General features: G+C 42.3%; 1 pseudogene; it reads right to left on the bottom strand.

Moving 5' to 3' along the window:
* Window positions 1-14,928, bottom strand: part of LOC125553060 (ABC transporter G family member 45-like) — a 35,045-nt pseudogene extending 20,117 nt beyond the window's left edge.
* Window positions 14,929-19,994: the final 5,066 nt, after the last annotated feature.

Raw genomic sequence — 19,994 nt, 5'->3', positions numbered from 1 at the left:
TGAGAGCAACCCACCTCAAAGCCTTTGAGAGATAATTCCTTGCGAGGATAAAGCCCTAACCACCCAGAGCCAAAGAGTGTTAGGCATCACTTAAGTCTTCCTGTCTGTGTGATCTGAAGACTTATTACACTTGAGGACTGTGAATCCTCCAGCCGGTTAGGTGTCGCGTTCTGAGCATCCAAGAGTCATTGTGGATCGTCGGTGAATGAAGTCTGTGAAGGTTTGGGAGTCTACCTTGAAGACTTACCAGAGTGATTGGGCGAGGTCTGTGTGACCTTAGCTCAAGGGGAATATGGTGAGGACTGGGTGTCCTGAGCTGCGTGTTCAGGACTGGGTCTCCGGGACTGTGTGTCCTCAGTTTTAAATACCTAGCCGCCCTAACCAGACGTACAGTTGTCACAGCAACTGGAACTGGTCTAAAAAATCATTGTCTTCAACGAGTCACTGGTTTCATCCTTCCCTTCCCTTTACTTACTATTGGTCCTTGTGAAGTCATTGTATGATTGCACTATCTTTTGTCTTCACTGAGTGACTGCGTGTTCTGTTTGGCTTCATAATATCTTCCTACCTGATCCTAACTACCTAGCTGCTATAGGTCATTGTGCTTTCACTTCATTGAATACTTGACTATGGTTTGCCTAGTGTAGTCTACCTTCCGCTGCATGGTAATAGGTCTATTTCTATCGTTTGTCTTTGAAACTTCCACGTTTTGAAGACTTTCATAAAAATCGCCTATTCACCCCCCTCTAGTCGATATAACGCTAAAATGGTCAAGTAGTTAAGTTAAGGGATCGGAAATTTAGTTTTCTCCATAAAGGTCAAGCTATCAGGGCAAAGTTGGTAGTAAATTTCAAGAGAGGCTAAAATTTCAACAAAGAGGAACAAAATACATGGCATAAAGTATAAAATGCTAACCAATTGTTGCCCTTTTCTTTTGTCCTCCCGATATGCCTCTTCTCATCTCACCCCCCACTAGGATATCAGCACACTCAGACAAACCAAGTATCTACATCACACAAATCTTGTGATTATGTTGTCAAGATAAATAATAGTAGATTGAAAAGTTACTGGTACCTTGATAATATAGTTCATTGTAAGGTTAGTTCCTTCTCCAAATGTCGTAGCCTGTAGATAACATATCTTAAGTGGTTGGGGAGATAAATGTAATTATTAAAAATTGAGAAAATCGAAGTAACCACCTTAATAAATGAGTCAAGATTTGGTTCCACTTCATTGAGCTCACCCTGCTTTCTTCTTACTGATTGTCCCATCATCTCTACGTTTAACATTCCAAATACAGGAATCGTATTGATTACTATCCATGTAGATGAAAAATAAAGGATACCTTTACCATCTACATGGGAGCTTTTTGAGTTCCACTTTATGCATTTTGTTACAAAATTAATCTCGTTCATAAGCACATAATCTTGATCTATATGTAAGACCTATAATATGAATAGCACACCATGCTTAGGACAATGACTTACCAAATTCATTAATGGTTCCCAACATATTGGACGAGAAATCAATTGTCTCTCTGACAGTCATCTCAGCATGGTGAAGATCATACTGGCTAATGTAAGCATGCATGTGTTGAGGTGTTGAGCAATTCACTTCTTCTTCATTGTATGTGATCTTTCCTTTGCGCTAGTAAGATATTTTACATCAAGAAAAATGCAATTTCCATTAGACCACGTATGTAGGTGTTTTTGGTGGTATGTACATAACCCAGCCTACCTTTAGGGATGAATCCAACTTTCCTGCCAATGCCTTCAAAAATGTTGTCTTCCCAGAACCGGGCGCTCCGAGAAGAAGTGTCATCCTGGTTATGTTCATACTACAACTTTTCAGGACCTTAGGTCCGTAAATTAATAAGTCATGAACTTTCAGTTGTGGTACTATGCGAAGATGTCATTCCTTGGAACAATTTGTTTGAGGTACAAAATGTATTCTTACTTTTACGCTAGTAAAAAGTATGCATATATACCTTGATGGTCGAATTTTGCCGCTTGCTTCATTTATGATTTTGATTGCTCCTTTCCTTCTAGAATACATGTGAAAAAATGACACCAAATCCTACACAAATAACAATCAAAAGATTATTTGAACCACATGCACGCAGTTTCCTCACATTTGTATAGAACAGTCAATCACAACGGGCTCGAATGCACACGAAATTAATAACTTCACATATAGGGTATGGAGGTACAATAGAATGCATGGTTGACAAAACTCTAACAACTTATTTGCTGCAAGAACATCGTTTCACGAAAGCAACATGACACATTTGGAGACCTAATTCCACCTCCATTTCTAACGAGGATAGTCTTTCTCTAGTGGTTTGACCTATGAGCTGCAACCAATGTGAGGTTTTGCCGCCAACATGCATCAGTGTCCCATAAAACAATGAGATGGGTGTTGGGGAGGGTCGCGTCCCAACCATTCATGCAACATTGAAAAATGCGCTCCTGAGTCAAGCAAGTGTGAGGTGTCTTGCCACTTCATCTAGGTGAATAGACGGTCGAGGGGGAAGCATTGTGAGGGGGTCTCTTGATATCACATCTTTATTTTAACGAACAAATGATGTTTTTTTCATTTTCCACTATGTGCACCCATTAGAAAATAGAATTAATAACTATATCAAACAAACATGGCATCCAATTTTAGCTACTCGGAAAGCTAATAGGGTATATTTTTAGTCTTATGATTTGTTTTGACGCATGTTTTATCCACGTTTGGACCTTGCAACCAAACAACTTCCAATAAAATAAGTCCACGGAAGTGTACGAGGTCACTGCCATTTGTTTTTAATGCATGCCTAGTTCTGTCGGCCATAAGGACATTGCAAATAGGTAGTCCAAGCATGTTGCCTTGTAGGGCCGGCTAGGCTCAGACACTTTGGAGTTAAATCGGGTGCCCTATAGAGTTATGTGCTCCTTCTTCAAGAGGTGGGTTCCTAAGGAGTGAGGTTGCAGTCCTCAAAAAAACATAGATGGATAATGTGCCATGGCTTGGAATGGAAATATTGAATGACAAATAAATTAGGACAACGGGGCCAACTTGGTAGTAGCCTCAACTTTAGGGCGTGATTAATGTTGGTATGAGGTGTGGTTTCAAAATATCCAACCTAGCATAATAGTTGGTTTTAGGGTTGGATAGTTTGACGTAGATGACGACCGTGTGATGCGTGGATCTGGCACACAACTTTTTTTATGAGCCGGTGACAATGAGCAAAATCCTGAAATCACGAACTTGTTGTAGAACATGCTAGCATGTTCCTAATTTGGAAATTCATGTGCTTACTAGGCCCGTCAATGAGGGTGTGTGTGACTTGAGCGGCCACATAGGGTCCCCAAAACCATGGGCCCCCATTAGAGAGATTTTTTACAGTAAAATTGTTATCTGGTCATGGCAGTTGTGGTCTTATTTTCTTGTCACTCGGGAAACGAGAAAATGCTAGATGGGCTGGCTTAAGCTTGGAGGATAGGAAGACCAAACCATGGGAAAGCTTTGAATTTCTGCTTCCAATCCGATAATGGAACCCGCTCACTTATTTTCCATCCAGTTGCGCAAATGAAACATTAAGTAGTAGGCAATGACGCTCGATCAATTTGATTGCGAAGACAAAAACAAGACAACCAACAATACAAACAACAAAGCCTTGCACGGGGAGCTATTTATTGATTTGTTGTGACCGACTTGCAACTTGACGATGAAAATCAAATTCCTCATGTTAATGTTTATGACAGTCTTGGTAATGAAGTTGTAGAGGTTGACAATCATGATGCAGAAATTGATGAAGTGGATGATGGTAACATTATCATTAAGGGGAGATGCTAATATTGCCCATGGAGGTTGTTTGTAGTACTGCCAATGAAGGTGATATTGTTAATTCTGTTGATGAAAGTAGTAGTTCTAATATTTCTGATAACATCCATAATCCTTTTCAACACGATATATTTGACCAAGAACTTGGGATGCAATTGGTACCGAATGATAGATATTTAGGTGCTAAAAGAAACTTGTTTATTGAGCATGGTCCAAGAAATAAATTGTCTAGAAGGTTTTTTACCAACCATACACTAGATTTCTATCTAATGGATAAAAGTGTGACACATGATGGCTTGTACACAAAAAAGATATTGACAAAGTAATTATTTTATGCAAATTATTAAGATAGGGGCTCATGGGAAGGTAGTTTGCAAATTGGAGCTTTAATAAAGGAGTCATCTTGGTAGTAGACTTAAAGAGCATGAAACTAGTAGAAAACATAGTCACAAATATGATTACATGGTGTGAATTGCACCTTAGGTTGCAAAAGAATAAAAAAATAAAGTCTAGTCTGCACGACAACATCCTAAGAGGGGGAACAACGTCGAGCGTCGCTTCGGACGAGTCTGAATCGGACATGTGTCTTCACCTGGAGCCCTGACACGGAGAGGAGAACCACAATGACAGCTCACCCGAGCCATCACGATGATGCCAAAGCGTGGAGCTTTCGCTCAGTAGCTCAGTTGAGCCATCACGATGACGCGAGGCCATACGACGCGAATTCCCACTCCCAGATTCGGATCTGGGCCACGCATATGCCAACGACATGAAATGCGCCCAAGCCAACAGCCGCAACACCTCTCGTTGCCCACACGACTAAAAGGGTAAGCCACCGGAGAGCCAACCATGGGACCACCGTCCAGGGTCGCTGCCCCCGCATCCCTGCCCCGAGATATCACCACCCGACCACCTCATGGCACGTCAAACACAACAGGAAGAGTAGAAGGCATTCCATCCACTCCTAGCCCGTCATCAGTCTCTGGATCTGGGTCCACACCTCCACTGTAGGAGGCGTCGACACCTGGATCCCCGGCAAGTCCTGGTGGACCGTGGGGGACACGATCCTAAGGCTGCCGACAACCGCCGTGTAGCCCGCGCAGGCCAAGCCCTTGGCCAGGCCTTGGTAAACCAACACGATGCCTAATCCGTGGCCATCGGTGTCGATCCATAGGACGGGGTGGCTCACATCCACACCAGCCCCACACGCTGTCGGCATCGACCCGGGAGAAGGGAAGCCGCCACGCCGCCAGCCGGACCACAGCCACCGCGTCTCCGTCGCCACCACCAATCCACATCACCATCCCATCCCGACTAGGCCCACGAGCAGACGAAGCACATGAGAGGATCCACTGCAACCATCAGTTGCTGCTGTTGCCCGAGCGAGAGCAAAGCACCACCACGTCTAGCCACCACCACAGGCACACGACACAATAGCCATTGGCCCGCGCCGCCGTGGCCCGCTCCGCCTACCGGACAGATCTAGCCGCTGCAGCTCAGGCGAGCACCACCACCACCACAATGGCCCCTACACGAGAAATCCATTCCGACGAGCAGCCACGCCGCGATACCCAACGCCAATGCCGAGCCCAGGCCGGACAGGGGTAGCTCGTGCTGCCCCATCATGTGAGAGGAAAAATACACCCGCCGGCGCCAGCGCCGGTCTAGCTTCTCCTGGCCGAGCCCCTTGGCGGCGGCGACGGGGGAGGAGGGAGGATGCCGACTCTTGGTGGCGGAGATCGAGGGCCCTCCCTGTCACCTCGCGGGGGCAGCGCGGGAAGGGATAGGGTTCGGGCGAGAGGAAGTTTTGACCCGATCCTTAGCTACTTAATTAGATAGAGCATCAAAAGGGGTAGTAACAAGCACGTAAGTCTTGGGTCCTTCCTATCTATCTGATGAGACAGGACTTTCAACACCCGGGTGTCCCTACACCCTCTATGAACAATAAATTAAAAAAAATTAAAAGCATTCAAAAATCTCTGAAACTTTGGGACATCAAACATGATCAAACTTGCGATGATCTTGAAAAGTTTCAGTTTAAAATAACATTCGAGGAGCCCTCACCTAAAAAAACCAAAATCACTGTTCAAAGTTTATGTACACTTTTGAGTGGTGATTTTTTTTGGTGATGCCTCCACGAAGGTTTTTGTGCCTGAAACTTTACAAGAACATCAAATATTTGATCATATTTGATCCCTGGATGTTTCAGATTTTTTTGATATTTTTTTTAACAAACTTACAGTTCATGAGGGTGTAGAGGCACCCGGGAGCTGTTACACCTTTCTCTTATGTGATTGGGTTGCTTCACTACTCTCATTGAGTCACTGTTACCCCGAGCTAGCTAGGCCAAGGTTCATCCTTGACCGAAGCACATGGTTTCGATTCGGGGCGACTTTAATTAGAGCATCTCCAGCAGTAGGAACCACAGGATTTGCTCCACTTAGCTACGCAACAAGAAGTTTCTAGCTGTCACAGTAATTGTTAACCCTTAATCCGAGCGCATGGCTCACGCTTGCCAGGAGCACATTATTTCGGTTCGGGTCAACTTTGCATCTGTTAGGGCATTTCCAACGTGGATCATCGCAATGTATCCGTCGGCGCCCATGGCCTACGCCTTCGGGTATGGTGTCTCCGCCATCAACCTCTTCCCAATCCGCCCATTCCACGCCATTTCCATTAACGAATATTTTAAGTCAACCGGTGCGAACATGGCAATCCGTATACAAATTATCATTCCAAATTTGAACCTACTGATAATTGTATTAACAATGTCACGCATACCACACCATTTTTGTTAACAAATACTCCTGCCGTTTCTAAATATTTGTCTTTCTACAGATTTCAACAAGTGACTACATACGGAGCAAAATGAGTGGATCTACAATAAAAAATATGTCTATATACATCCGTATGTGATAGTCCATTCGAAATCTTTAAAAAGACAAATATTTAGGAACGGAGGGAGTATTTCATATCAATGGCACACATAGATGAGTTGGATTACCATGCATGTGACAGGTAACCTATGTGCTACTTTCGATGCTACTACATACGGCTATAAGATAGCTGATTTCTCAGCCAAATCTTCCCATCCACTGGAGTACCAAACAGAATCATCAACATACTTTGAGAACTACAGGACTAGCGTACGGTATCTCTCTCTCTCTCTCAAATCCAAATTAACTACTCCCTCATCCATAATAATTGTCATGGTTTTAGTTAAAATTCGAACTCAAACCATGAACAACTATTATGGATATCAGAGGGAGTAGTTCTTTTGAGGGAATAAGAAATTTATGCGTTTAGGGTGTGTTCGGATCTCCTCCAGCTTCACAAAACTTCTCAAATCCAGCTTCTTTTTGTGGCTTCTAGCTTCACCTGGCGATCCAGAAAGCGTTCTGCTTGAATCGACAGCTTCTTGTAGCGCTGGAGCCCAGCTGGGAGGGTTGTGGCCCATTTGGCACCGACTGGGCCGGCTAGAGGCAGCTAATTCAGGCCGAGTGCATCGATTCACGTGGGAAGAGGTGTACCGATTCGCTGCAGATCGCTACATTCTTTTCTTCGAGCGAGGGGGCAGCGAACCGTTTTCTTTGGCGGTGGCAACACCTTGTAAATTGAGCAAACTTCCTCATGTTAATGTTTATGACAGTCTTGGTAATGAAGTTGTAGAGGTTGACAATCATGATGCAGAAATTGATGAAGTTGATGATGGTAACATTATCATTAAGGGGAGATGCTAATATTGCCCATGGAGGTTGTTTGTAGTACTGCCAATGAAGGTGATATTGTTAATTCTGTTGATGAAAGTAGTAGTTCTAATATTTCTGATAACATCCATAATCCTTTTCAACACGATATATTTGACCAAGAACTTGGGATGCAATTGGTACCGAATGATAGATATTTAGGTGCTAAAAGAAACTTGTGTATTGAGCATGGTCCTAGAAATAAATTGTCTAGAAGGTTTTTTACCTACCATACACTAGATTTCTATCTAATGGATAAAAGTGTGACACATGATGGCTTGTACACAAGAAAGATATTGACAAAGTAATTATTTTATGCAAATTATTAAGATAGGGGCTCATGGGAAGGTAGTTTGCAAATTGGAGCTTTAATAAAGGAGTCATCTTGGTAGTAGACTTAAAGAGCATGAAACTAGTAGAAAACATAGTCACAAATATGATTACATGGTGTGAATTGCACCTTAGGTTGCAAAAGAATAAAAAAATAAAGTTGCTAAGCGAAGAAAGGGATAATTGGAGAAAAGTTCTGTTCATGATTCTTTTAAAGGTAAAATTTCTTGCACATCATAATATTGCATTTCATGGGAGTAATAGGACTAATTCTAATGTTAGTTGAATTTGAGCCAGTTTTCAAAGAGCATGTTGACTGCATCACCAATGATAAATTTTGTGACAATTGTCTTGGTCGTTCTATCTAGAGTGAGTTAAATTTGCTCGCTGCTACAATCAGGTCTGAAATAATTGAAAAGGCAAAATAAGAAAAGTACTTATTGGTTATACTTGATTGCATTCCTGATGCAAGCCACCAAGAAAATATGTATTTGATAATTAGGAACATTGACGCATCTTCAGGTTCTTTTTACATTAAACAATCCTTCTTTGGTTTTATGGATGTGAATGATACTCTTGGATAAGGATTATTTGTTGTCGTAAAAAGGGAAGGCTTGACCCTGATGTGGACAACGTAAGAGGACAAAATATGATAATAGGTTGAATTTGAAAGGAAAACTTCTAGGGGCACAAAAGAAACATATGTAGATAATAAAAGAGTTTAGCTTGTGGTTGTCATAGTATGACTCTATGTGATATGGCAAAGTCTTATTAAAAAGCAACATATTTTTTGGAGTTATCCAACGCATCTATACGACATTTGCTAATTCTAATACAACAAAAAAAATTCATAGCTAACATAACACATGATTGACTCTCATGTCATTGCCATCGAACCATTAGGACAGTCCTGTTGATGGTGTTAAGGCTATAAGATCTCAACTACCAGAAGTAAGGGATTCCTTACTACAAGTGGATGAAAGTGATAAAGAACCATCGACAAGTACTGGAGGTCAATCGTTGGCCGAAATAATCTTTGTGGCTTTGAATTTTGAGTGTCAGTAATCACATGGTATGAAATACTATCTGCTGCTAATTTGATCAACAAATAGTTATGATCAAAGGATATGGTTATCAATATTGCACTTGAATTTGCACATGGCCTTATTTCCTTTTTCACTAGGTATAGAGTAACTGGATTTTCAAAAGCATTGGAATACTAAAAAAATCAATGGAGATGGATATTCGTCTAGAATTCCGCACCAAACATAATATCAAAAGAAAAAAGTAGATTTGATGAGGATGTAGATGATGATCTGTGGAGGAGTCATGTAGGGTCAATTCTTGTATACATTCCGTTGATCAAGCTATCATTTCACTCACTAAGGAATTTAAACAATATAAGAGGTACGATAAACATTTGGTTTCTTGCTTACTTCAGATAGATTGTGATCCTTGGACAACAAGTTTGATGCTTGCTTGTGTTAATATTGAAGGTGCACTTACAAGCGGAGAACATACACATATTGATGTACTTTTTGGTGAGGTAATTTTCCATGAGGACCCAGTTAATAAATATATGGTTTCTGTTGATATTCTAAATATTTTGAAGAAGTACTCCTTGATCTCTTTTTATTCTAAAATTAACTCCAAATGCAGCGCACGTTAGGCCACGCCACTCTAAAAGGAGCATACATTAGATTATATCGAGGATCGGTCAAGATTGTTAGATCTTGACAATTGGAGCTTACGAATGCTCATGTATTTTGGTTAAAAGATGTCCCTAGGTGAAAGGGTGCCTCTTTGGGGAATACATGCCCCTTGGTCTTTGTGGAAAGACACGTTTCTTTCTGAAAAGATGCCTCTCCGTAAAAATACGCGCTCCTTGGTGGAATGATATCTTTTCATAGAAATACTTATTAGAAAGGATTTAAAATAAGTACATATCCTTTGTGTCAACGCGTTACAAAAACCAGCTTTTATGTTCCTTCCAAAAGATGTGACCATTGAAATTGATTTAATCATGCTAGGCAATTATTGTACCATTATAATTTGTGGTTTGGACACAATATAACTTGAAAAGGATGTCTTTGAGAATATTAGTTATGAAGAAATGATTGAAGATTTAATGTCAATATAAATATTAGAGAAATGTTGCTTTTCGGCAGAACGTGAGGTTAATTTATTGCTTTATTACCATCATTACTACTTTAGCATTACTATTTGATATATTTCATAAATATTGTACCGAATAACGCGCATTTTAAGTTATATAGTTGAGCGGGAGTATACTTTAGTTATGTTAGTTTTTCATTTAAATGAACCTTTTGACATTTAGGGACCTATTTTGATTTTCACCCCAGGGTGTGAAATTTCTGGAGATGTCCCTGGTGCTTACGCCCAACTAGTTGTGTTCATTATTAGTAATAAGCATATATATCTCTACAAGAAACTTCTAGGTGAGTATATTACTCAAAACCACCCCTTTTTTGTGCAGGATTCCTGGAAAACAAGTGTTTCTTCTAATTTTTAAAAAAGAAAAGCCTGAAAGAAAGAGATGGGAGACAGGAGGAAGCAGGGAGAAGAAGAGAACAACTAAGCAGGTGGGGCTTATACATGGTGTACACACTCGCTTCGTACATGGTCTATGCTACAACGAGCAGAGTACGAACCGCTGTTCAAGGCGGTGTGTACGCGATAGAAGCAGGTGGCTACGGAGGTTTTTTTTTTTCTAACATGGGTGCCAGTATAACCTACAGATTGATCCACCACTTCTTTCGACGTAGGCATAGTGTCGGTCTATATGTCTAGTATTGTTGATTTGTCGGTTTTGTGTTATGTCTTTTTGTCAGACTTTCGTGTTTGGCTGTGTGTATCTAGTTATGCAGAGGTCGGGTGTTACTCATAATGATCTGCATTCGCTCGATGCTACATCTTGAAGTAATAAAATCGCCCTTTATCAAAAAAGCAGGTGGGGCTTATGTCCACCTCAATATAGTGGCCACATACGATGGCATGCCACTCCTAATTTGAAGTTCCAGGGTCGTCGTATTCGTTACTAGAACGCTCTAAACCAAAGTGATTTTTGGGACCACTCATCCCAAAACTGGTGTTTAAAAAAATTGAAATGGTGGTGGTCACCTAGAAGTGTGCTCCAAATGTAATGGCTTTAAGTATTTACTCAGGCAAAAACAATCCCCGCCCCACTCATATATTGAATTGTTTTCTCCTGTAACACTACAAATTATGAATTGTTTTAAAAAAGGTCATGTACGAACGTCAAGTACATACATATGCGTGTATTATTTGTTGTGTCTCTAGGGAAAGCAATGCATGAGAAATAACATTAAGTTCAGGTGTTGACGTCGAACTACACAAGTCCGCTTGTGCTGGAGGTGATCCACATCCTCCTCAAGCACGGCTTGGCCCAGGTTGCTACAGCTTCGTGGATCCTCGTTTTTTTTTTGAAAAAGAGAATTCTGTCTCGAATTACATTATATTTTTTTATACAAGGCCATCTCATTTTTCGTATCAAACTTTGACTTATAATTTTGGTTATCAAAATATGAATTGAATGTCATCGAAAATATATCATCGGAAAGTTGTTTGAAATGTGCATAACACCTTTTATGGCATGAACTCATTTTTAGTGGTAAAGTTAATTGTTAGTTAGACATACAAATATGAAGTGGCCTTGTGTAAGGAAGTGAATGGAGTAATATATAAAACAATTAAAGAAGCTAAGCAAGGGCTGCTGCCGTGCATTTGAAGTGCTTTGCATGAATCCATTTCTAGCTGACATGTGTTTGATTTTTTATTTGGTTAATTATTGGATTTTTCCTTTTGTGTTTTGCTACTGATTTTTTAACGCAGTACAACGTAGATGTTCACATACACACACCCATATGAACGTGCGCATGCACACTCTACCTCAATTAATACCTCCGAGATACTGAGCCGGCGCAACATGTTGAGATTGACGAAGTCAACGCAGATGTCTTGGTAGTCGATGTTGATGCCCACATACGCACATACACACCTATGAACGCGCGCGCACACACACCGTAACTCTATGAGCACCTCCGAGATACTGAGCCGACACAATATCTTGAGATTGACAAAGTCACCACACACGTCTTCGTAGCACACTTTGATGCCCACGTACACACACATACACTCACCCCTATGAACACACGCATACACACTCTACTTCTATGAGCACCTCCGAGATACCGAGCTAGCACAACATCTTGAGATTGACGAAGTCACTACAGGCGCCTTCGTAGTCGACGGTGACATCTCCTCCTACTGAACAAACATCGCCGAAAAGGCTGAAATAAATCTATGAAAATGCGAGCACTCGTGGCATAGTCTAAGACGTGAAACCTAGTGGGATGGTACCATCAGAAGGAAGCTAACCATGTGAGCTACGCTCAGTTCGCGCTACCCGTGTTTTGATGCGTGTTCGTTTGGTTGGTTCACAGCTTTGACTCGGTGTCAAAAAGGAATACACTGCTTTACAACTACACCTTTTTAAAAATAGTTATCTTTATGCCAGCTTTATACTTTTAATAAATTATATTTGTTATCTCGGTCCAGATTATCGAATTCTTTCTTAGACATCAACTTCACTATATATGAAGAAAATCCCATTCTCACCTTGGCAATAGTTAGTTTTAGTTGTCAATTTTCTAATTTTATTTCTCGATGTTTCCGCCATGCAAAAGAACTAGGTATGCAAATTTGTATCTTATATAATACTACAAATAACACAATGTAATTTCTCAGACTTCAAATGTATAGATGAATTGTTTTTCAAGTGATCGGTATTCAGATAGCAATTCCAGTTCTTAAGGGTGTACCAACACATTGTTTCGATGCTCCGTGCAAGTTTCTCCGGCCCTCCTTCCACATATTGACAACAAGCATTTTCACTTCAAAGATGAATCTTCTTGGATTATCAAGCAAACATACGATCAGTTCAAAAGTTCTTTCTAGCATTGTCCTATAGCTAGTTAGCTAGGCATGCATGTTTGACATTTCCAACTTTTTTTCATATGATATATTTGTCATGTGTATCCATTTGAAAGAATTGAGTATATTGATTATCATCTACCATGGAAAAGACAAAGCTTGCCTGTCCATATGAGCATTGTTGTGGCAATTTTTGTGTGTGTCCTCTTTTCTTACATGAAACAACTATCTTCCAGTACTAGCCTTGATTCATTTGCTACTAAATACCATTGTTAGCAACTAAATCAGCAAGCAGGGAAAAAAAATTCTCTTTATGTGGGTCAAAGAAAAATTCGAATTAACATAAGGTTGGTTCTTTGGCAACATTTTAATATGGCGATCAAGCAAATTTAATCTTTTGCAGAAAGAACTCTTTTCAGTGTTAGATTGCCTTGGATAATGAGCTATTTCAGGTTTGGTGAGTTTAGTTATTAGTTTCTCTTCTTTTATCCCTTAGTGGTTAGAAGCAATCGGTGATATTTTTAGATGACATAAGCTCACTTTATCGTGGCACTATAATTGGAACTAACTCTACCAATAATTTCAGACTTGTGGTTAAGGTAAATTTGATGTTTTGGTTCAATAAGTCATAAACAAAACCATGGATTAATATCTTTTTGCTCAAATATTTAGAGCCATAGAGAACGTTTAAATGATAACATGAACACATTATTTTCCATGGCATATAAGGATCTGTTGTAAGCCCATGTTCACTGATTATGGTGTCATTTTTGTAAAAAAAATCATCAGAATTACCCATTAGAGTTCCAGAAAATGCCACGAGAAGGGAACCTAAAGCTGACTTTTTGACGCCTTTGCATAGGGTACCTTGAACACTTACAAGCATGCGAGCAGCTTCTCCATGGTCTGCTTCCTACTTGGAGTAGCTATTTGAAGATTTCAGAGTACAAAAAAAGGAATGTACTATCACAACCGGAGAGTCAAACGATCTGTGTTACTAGAAGATCTCACTGTTTTAGCCTGTCAATCTTCTATTTCACATTTCCTTATGATAGCTTAACTGTAAAGAAACTATTGCACTTCACTGGATTTTCTTTTTTAATAAGCAAATTTGTCTCATCTAGCCACTGCAATGTATCCCCATAATATTTTAACCTGATATACTTTTCCACTCATCCGACATGTGTACTATGTTGTTATAGTTTTTGAGCAGCAACAACAATTGTATAAGTCAAGAGCAGTTGCACGGACGCGGTGTGCCGCCGCCCCTTTGCCCGCTAGTTGAAATCACGTTGTCTGTTAGAAACTGCATAAGCAGAGGCTAGAGAGCTAAAAGTGAAGGATGCATGAACTAGAGGTCTTGGGCTTCCACATGCATGTCGTACCTCAACAGTCAAGACATAGCAGTTCACGAAAGGTAACTAGGCAGTTCACCAAAACTAAGATCTGCTTATATACATCACAGCGATCAACTGACCAGGACTAGGAGTAGGAGCGATGCAAAGCAGCAACTGACTAGGAGCAGGGAAACAGGCTGAGAGGCGTCAGCTCGCCATGATTCTATTTATTCACCCCTACCCGGCCGCCAGCAACGCACCACTTTGAAGATCGTGTCTACAGTTTGAGGAGATGGTAGGAGGGCAACAGGCTGGTCGATCGCCGGCCAAAACGATGCGGACATACCTGTGCGGCGTTGACGGCGCAGTTGAGCAGCGTCGGCAGCTCCCGGCGGCCGATGCGGACGTGTGCCTCCACGGCGAGATCCTCGAACCGCACCTCCACCTTGGGCCCGGCGACTCCCAGACTGCATGCGATGGAAAGCACAACTGTTATTGCAAGTAAAAGACACACAGTTGCTACATATCTACGTATATATATGGTGCTGAACTTTCCATATACTCCTCCATATATGTATGTACCTTTCCTTTTTTTGTCGGAGCATCTGGAGGAAGCGGCGGTTGTCCTCATGGCTGAGCGGCAGCGGCGGCCCGGGTTTAGACTGCCCGGCCTCACAGCTGTGCTTGGTACTCGTCGCCGGGGACGACGGCATTTCCGCCGCGCTTACTTTGCGAGCCGTGCACTTGGGGTGGAGGTGGGGGGTGGCTGCTGCTTGCCCTGGGCGTGCATGCGCCTGGATTAATTATAGATCGAGGATCAGGCGATCAGCGATGCACGCTAGTAGTAAATTAAGAGAGTCTTGGGTTCGATCGATAGCAACGTTTCCACCTCCCTCGTGTGGTTTCTTTATTTCTCCATCCACAAGAGGCACCGCCATGCGATCGAGCTGGCTGGCATCACCAAGTAGGCTCGAGTATGGTTAATGGTTAATCATATCAGAAGGCATGCATGGTTCACGTTTGCCATAGGCACATGCATGGTTTGATTCAGGGCCGGCCGCCGACTTCATTTTGATCCTCAGCTACTTAAAAACTTCGAAACAAGCTGATGCCCCGCTTATATATATAAAGCAATAAAGACCGTATATGACATAACGATACAAGATTGAGAGGTAGCCCTCTAACAAAACCGATCCTGAAATATCAGGAGCACGACTACACTACCGAAAGAGAACACAATGAAGCCAGAGTACAATGCCACGCCACACCCTAGCACATCTAGTCTGCACGACAACATCCTAAGAGGGGGAACAACGTCGAGCGTCGCTTCGGACGAGTCTGAATCAGACATGTGTCTTCACCTGGAGCCCTGACACGGAGAGGAGAACCACAATGACAGCTCACCCGAGCCATCACGATGATGCCAAAGCGTGGAGCTTTCGCTCAGTAGCTCAGTTGAGCCATCACGATGACGCGAGGCCATACGACGCGAATTCCCACTCCCAGATTCGGATCTGGGCGACGCATATGCCAACGACATGAAATGCGCCCAAGCCAACAGCCGCAACACCTCTCGTTGCCCACATGACTGAAAGGGTAAGCCACCGGAGAGCCAACCATGGGACCACCGTCCAGGGTCGCTGCCCCCGCATCCCTGCCCCGAGATATCACCACCCGACCACCTCATGGCACGTCAAACACAACAGGAAGAGTAGAAGGCATTCCATCCACTCCTAGCCCGTCATCAGTCTCTGGATCTGGGTCCACACCTCCACTGTAGGAGGCGTCGACACCTGGATCCCCGGCAAGTCCTGGTGGACCGTGGGGGACACGATCCTAAGGCTGCCGACAACCGCCGTGTAGCCCGCGCAGGCCAAGCCCTTGGCCAGGCCTTGGTAAACCAACACGATGCCTAATCCGTGGCCATCGGTGTCGATCCATAGGACGGGGTGGCTCACATCCACACCAGCCCCACACGCTGTCGGCATCGACCCGGGAGAAGGGAAGCCGCCACGCCGCCAGCCGGACCACAGCCACCGCGTCTCCGTCGCCACCACCAATCCACATCACCATCCCATCCCGACTAGGCCCACGAGCAGACGAAGCACATGAGAGGATCCACTGCAACCATCAGTTGCTGCTGTTGCCCGAGCGAGAGCAAAGCACCACCACGTCTAGCCACCACCACAGGCACACGACACAATAGCCATTGGCCCGCGCCGCCGTGGCCCGCTCCGCCTACCGGACAGATCTAGCCGCTGCAGCTCAGGCGAGCACCACCACCACCACAATGGCCCCTACACGAGAAATCCATTCCGACGAGCAGCCACGCCGCGATACCCAACGCCAATGCCGAGCCCAGGCCGGACAGGGGTAGCTCGTGCTGCCCCATCATGTGAGAGGAAAAATACACCCGCCGGCGCCAGCGCCGGTCTAGCTTCTCCTGGCCGAGCCCCTTGGCGGCGGCGACGGGGGAGGAGGGAGGATGCCGACTCTTGGTGGCGGAGATCGAGGGCCCTCCCTGTCACCTCGCGGGGGCAGCGCGGGAAGGGATAGGGTTCGGGCGAGAGGAAGTTTTGACCCGATCCTTAGCTACTTAATTAGATAGAGCATCAAAAGGGGTAGTAACAAGCACGTAAGTCTTGGGTCCTTCCTATCTATCTGATGAGACAGGACTTTCAACACCCGGGTGTCCCTACACCCTCTATGAACAATAAATTAAAAAAAATTAAAAGCATTCAAAAATCTCTGAAACTTTGGGACATCAAACATGATCAAACTTGCGATGATCTTGAAAAGTTTCAGTTTAAAATAACATTCGAGGAGCCCTCACCTAAAAAAACCAAAATCACTGTTCAAAGTTTATGTACACTTTTGAGTGGTGATTTTTTTTGGTGATGCCTCCACGAAGGTTTTTGTGCCTGAAACTTTACAAGAACATCAAATATTTGATCATATTTGATCCCTGGATGTTTCAGATTTTTTTGATATTTTTTTTAACAAACTTACAGTTCATGAGGGTGTAGAGGCACCCGGGAGCTGTTACACCTTTCTCTTATGTGATTGGGTTGCTTCACTACTCTCATTGAGTCACTGTTACCCCGAGCTAGCTAGGCCAAGGTTCATCCTTGACCGAAGCACATGGTTTCGATTCGGGGCGACTTTAATTAGAGCATCTCCAGCAGTAGGAACCACAGGATTTGCTCCACTTAGCTACGCAACAAGAAGTTTCTAGCTGTCACAGTAATTGTTAACCCTTAATCCGAGCGCATGGCTCACGCTTGCCAGGAGCACATTATTTCGGTTCGGGTCAACTTTGCATCTGTTAGGGCATTTCCAACGTGGATCATCGCAATGTATCCGTCGGCGCCCATGGCCTACGCCTTCGGGTATGGTGTCTCCGCCATCAACCTCTTCCCAATCCGCCCATTCCACGCCATTTCCATTAACGAATATTTTAAGTCAACCGGTGCGAACATGGCAATCCGTATACAAATTATCATTCCAAATTTGAACCTACTGATAATTGTATTAACAATGTCACGCATACCACACCATTTTTGTTAACAAATACTCCTGCCGTTTCTAAATATTTGTCTTTCTACAGATTTCAACAAGTGACTACATACGGAGCAAAATGAGTGGATCTACAATAAAAAATATGTCTATATACATCCGTATGTGATAGTCCATTCGAAATCTTTAAAAAGACAAATATTTAGGAACGGAGGGAGTATTTCATATCAATGGCACACATAGATGAGTTGGATTACCATGCATGTGACAGGTAACCTATGTGCTACTTTCGATGCTACTACATACGGCTATAAGATAGCTGATTTCTCAGCCAAATCTTCCCATCCACTGGAGTACCAAACAGAATCATCAACATACTTTGAGAACTACAGGACTAGCGTACGGTATCTCTCTCTCTCTCTCAAATCCAAATTAACTACTCCCTCATCCATAATAATTGTCATGGTTTTAGTTAAAATTCGAACTCAAACCATGAACAACTATTATGGATATCAGAGGGAGTAGTTCTTTTGAGGGAATAAGAAATTTATGCGTTTAGGGTGTGTTCGGATCTCCTCCAGCTTCACAAAACTTCTCAAATCCAGCTTCTTTTTGTGGCTTCTAGCTTCACCTGGCGATCCAGAAAGCGTTCTGCTTGAATCGACAGCTTCTTGTAGCGCTGGAGCCCAGCTGGGAGGGTTGTGGCCCATTTGGCACCGACTGGGCCGGCTAGAGGCAGCTAATTCAGGCCGAGTGCATCGATTCACGTGGGAAGAGGTGTACCGATTCGCTGCAGATCGCTACATTCTTTTCTTCGAGCGAGGGGGCAGCGAACCGTTTTCTTTGGCGGTGGCAACACCTTGTAAATTGAGCAAACTTCCTCATGTTAATGTTTATGACAGTCTTGGTAATGAAGTTGTAGAGGTTGACAATCATGATGCAGAAATTGATGAAGTTGATGATGGTAACATTATCATTAAGGGGAGATGCTAATATTGCCCATGGAGGTTGTTTGTAGTACTGCCAATGAAGGTGATATTGTTAATTCTGTTGATGAAAGTAGTAGTTCTAATATTTCTGATAACATCCATAATCCTTTTCAACACGATATATTTGACCAAGAACTTGGGATGCAATTGGTACCGAATGATAGATATTTAGGTGCTAAAAGAAACTTGTGTATTGAGCATGGTCCTAGAAATAAATTGTCTAGAAGGTTTTTTACCTACCATACACTAGATTTCTATCTAATGGATAAAAGTGTGACACATGATGGCTTGTACACAAGAAAGATATTGACAAAGTAATTATTTTATGCAAATTATTAAGATAGGGGCTCATGGGAAGGTAGTTTGCAAATTGGAGCTTTAATAAAGGAGTCATCTTGGTAGTAGACTTAAAGAGCATGAAACTAGTAGAAAACATAGTCACAAATATGATTACATGGTGTGAATTGCACCTTAGGTTGCAAAAGAATAAAAAAATAAAGTTGCTAAGCGAAGAAAGGGATAATTGGAGAAAAGTTCTGTTCATGATTCTTTTAAAGGTAAAATTTCTTGCACATCATAATATTGCATTTCATGGGAGTAATAGGACTAATTCTAATGTTAGTTGAATTTGAGCCAGTTTTCAAAGAGCATGTTGACTGCATCACCAATGATAAATTTTGTGACAATTGTCTTGGTCGTTCTATCTAGAGTGAGTTAAATTTGCTCGCTGCTACAATCAGGTCTGAAATAATTGAAAAGGCAAAATAAGAAAAGTACTTATTGGTTATACTTGATTGCATTCCTGATGCAAGCCACCAAGAAAATATGTATTTGATAATTAGGAACATTGACGCATCTTCAGGTTCTTTTTACATTAAACAATCCTTCTTTGGTTTTATGGATGTGAATGATACTCTTGGATAAGGATTATTTGTTGTCGTAAAAAGGGAAGGCTTGACCCTGATGTGGACAACGTAAGAGGACAAAATATGATAATAGGTTGAATTTGAAAGGAAAACTTCTAGGGGCACAAAAGAAACATATGTAGATAATAAAAGAGTTTAGCTTGTGGTTGTCATAGTATGACTCTATGTGATATGGCAAAGTCTTATTAAAAAGCAACATATTTTTTGGAGTTATCCAACGCATCTATACGACATTTGCTAATTCTAATACAACAAAAAAAATTCATAGCTAACATAACACATGATTGACTCTCATGTCATTGCCATCGAACCATTAGGACAGTCCTGTTGATGGTGTTAAGGCTATAA

Source organism: Triticum urartu, chromosome 4A, assembly GCF_056163025.1.
Source record: "Triticum urartu cultivar PI428250 chromosome 4A, HENAU_Tu73, whole genome shotgun sequence".
NCBI lineage: Eukaryota > Viridiplantae > Streptophyta > Magnoliopsida > Poales > Poaceae > Triticum > Triticum urartu.
The sequence above is the reverse complement of the archived record's forward strand: the minus strand, read 5'-3'. Positions and strand labels throughout refer to the sequence as shown.